Source organism: Numida meleagris, chromosome 16 (assembly GCF_002078875.1).
Source record: "Numida meleagris isolate 19003 breed g44 Domestic line chromosome 16, NumMel1.0, whole genome shotgun sequence".
Lineage (NCBI taxonomy): Eukaryota > Metazoa > Chordata > Aves > Galliformes > Numididae > Numida > Numida meleagris.
In genome coordinates, this window is record NC_034424.1 from 1299780 (window position 1) to 1302954 (window position 3175).

The following is a 3175-nucleotide window of genomic DNA, read 5'->3' on the forward strand; positions in this document are numbered from 1 at the left end:
TTTTCTGCTTGTGTGTGTCTTACTTTAGTTTAACTGTGTGCTCTTGAAAACTAAGCTCCTTCTTAGTCAAATCAGGAAAAAAATGATCTAGAACTCTTGTAGAAGGAAACAGGAGGAGCATTCTTGCTGTTAAGCCCCTCATGGAAAGGAGCAGCTCCTCAGGCTGTTGTGTGTGGGTGTGAGATGCTGAACTGCAGAGATAACAGAGATGTGCACGGCAGAAGCTGCCCTGGCTCTGCCCCAGCTGCAGGAGCAGCTCTGCTGCGTGCTGGGCAGGAACGGGGCTGCAAAAGATTGCACACGTGTAGCTGTGAAAGGGGGCACAGCATGGGCCGCAGCTCCTTCTCTGTATCTTGTCCTGAGCCTCCCAGGGGTTTTTCTGGCTAAATCTCACCACCTCACCTAAGCCACGTTTGTCCTCTTTGCCCCCGTGCAGCACGGGGTGCAGGAACGGGAATGGGAGGAGGCTCGGGGGTTGTTTGCCCCATCCTGAGCTAGGGATGGGTACCTCCATCGGGGCCAAAGAAGGGGCTGTTCTGGCTCCTGCTTGGTGCCCCATGGAGCGGGAGCTGGGCAGCGCTGGGACACAATGGGATGTGCCCCAGGGAAGGCGAGGATCCCCGCCCTGTGCCATTGCTTATGGTGCCCAGCCCCTGTGCTGGCTGCTGGGAGAGGATGGTGCTGTGTGCTCCAAACCCCTTGGTGCAAAGCTCTCCCTGCCTCGGGTGCGTGGAAAAATGACGAGACAGCTCTGGTCCAACGTGCATTTTTAATATCTCATCTTTCCCTGTGCACACAGCCCAGAGTTGCATTTTAACGTTTCACCAACAGAAAAGCATCACGGACCTTTCCCATCCCATCTTGTGTGGTCCTCGCCGCCAGCTGGGATGGATGATGTCCATCTCTGGCCCCTGAAGTGCACCAAGGCACCGCGGATCCCTGTGGATCGCCCTCAGCAGCCACAGCCCCTGGTGCCCACGGCCCTTCCCCTGGATCCCGGCTTGGTGTGACCACACAGCCGCACTCCCTCTGCTGGGATGGCCCGAGGTTCTGGGAAAGTCATAAACAGCGTGAGCACAGCCAGGCCCCAGGGGGTAAAGGAAAGCGCTGAAATCTGTTAATTTTTAGTAAGTCTGATGCCCCGGGGCCCACGTTGGCGCCGCGTGGCCACGGCTGAGTGCGCTGCAGCTCCCACACGCCGTGCGGCTGATCTGTGGGAAGCAGAGCCCGAGATCTCTCCCCATCTCACCGGGGTCCGATGTGCGTGCTGAGGCTGAGCCTGAAGTCCCCGACCCATCCTGCGGGTCCGTGCTGGTTGCCTGGAGGGGAGCGGGACCCCAGCAGGGCACGGTGGGGGCTGCGGTGCCGGCCCTGAGCCCTCTGTCACTACTTGAGGAAGACGAGCAGGAAGAAGGTGGCGACGATGAGGATGAGGATGCCGGCGGCGAAGCCGAGGCGCAGGTTCTCCACAGAGGTGAGGGGCGGCTGTGAGTCCAGCACCAGCCCCCGCCCCGGCAGCCCCAGCACGAAGGCTCCCGGTGCCTCAGGGCCGCGGCGGAGGCTGCAGGGGGCCACCATGCCGCTCACCGTAAAGATGGGAGCGTGGGCCGCGCACACCACATCCATGGCCATGGAGTGCCCCGAGGCCTGGTGGGCAGCGCCGCCTTCATTCTCTTCCTCCTCCTCCCCGGCTGTGAGCTGGGCGTGCTGCGGGGTTCCCGGGACCGGAATCGTCCCACGGCCACTTGGGGCCATCTCGGGCACCAGCGTCACCATCCTGCAGAAGGGGCAGCTGACGAAGGCAACGGTGGCGGCGCGGCAAACCAGCTTGCGCAGGCAGCTCTGGCAGAGGGAGTGGCGGCACGGCAGCTGCTGGGGCGCCCGGCCGCCCCTGACGCCCCGGTACGCCTCGTAGCAGATCCCACACTCCCCGCCGGCCTCCGGCCCCGCCGCCATGCTGCTCCCGGGCAGTGCCACGCGGCTGCTCCCGCTTTTGAAGGCCGGAGGCAGGCGGTGGCCGTGCCCTGGAAGGCGGAGGCTGAACTTCAGCCCGGCCCTGGGGTGCCCGGCGGCGCCGTCCGGCTCCTCCTCCACTGCCTGGGGCTGCCGCCGTGCTCCAGGTGCCTCAGTGGCCCTGAAAGCGGGAGACGGACCCAGCACTCCCACCACAGCCACCCCACGGATGGATGACCAACCCCAGCGCGTGACCGCGTGATACTTTATCTGCCCACGGTCCATGAAACAAAACGCTTTTTTTCTTCCTTTCCTTTACAGAGCAAAGACATTCAAAGTATTTCCCAAGCACAACGTGTTGGTCTTGCTATTTTGTTTTACGATGAGCTCACCGAGGAGCCCTGTGCGCCCAGCCCGGAGGATGTCAGTGCTCAACGTCACATCACCGCTGACCTGGGGCGCGTTTGTCACAGGCTCCAGGTGCTGCCCCGGCCACCGCCGTGTCCCCCCGTGCAGCTGAGTGGGGCCGGCCCTGGGGATGAGGGGTGGCCTCGTCCCTGCCCGCTCCTCCCGCCCCAGGCTTCCCTGGCACAGCGCGTTATGGGCAGGCGGCGGACCTTGCCCGAGGGCTTGTCACTCATTACCACCCCCCTGGGAACACCGGAGTCACCTCTATGAGACCAGCTGTGATACGCTCCTCCCTGCGGGGCCGTGGGAGCGCTGCCAGCTGCCAGCCCTCCTGCTGCCCCACAGAGCCGCAGCCCAGCCAGCTGGCACCCCAGCGATCCCCACCTCCACGAGATGCCGAGAACCTTCATGCCCGGCCGGGTGAGGGGGACACGAGGCTGAGCCGCTCCGCGCTGTGCCCTAATGGCTCTGCAAGGGAGCTGCCAGCTCCCTGCGGCCACAGCTCCACGCAGTCACAGAGGTGTGGCCTTGGGGCTGCCCCCAAACACGGGGAGGCCACGCACAGCAACCCCCGCTGCGCCTTCCTGGCAGCACCCGACCCCGTGCCAACCCCAGCTCCAGGCCGCGGCGCTGCACGGATGATCTGCCCGGGCACAGTAAACATCACACGATGCCAGCGGAGGTGCCCGAGGTCTCCAGCTGCCTGGAAGTCATCGGTGCTGTGTCGAAATCCTCAAATTCTTCCCTGTTTTGACGTGGGACAGGAGGAAGTGCCACCGGGACCCGGGCAATAAAAAGGGAGCGGACAACCAGC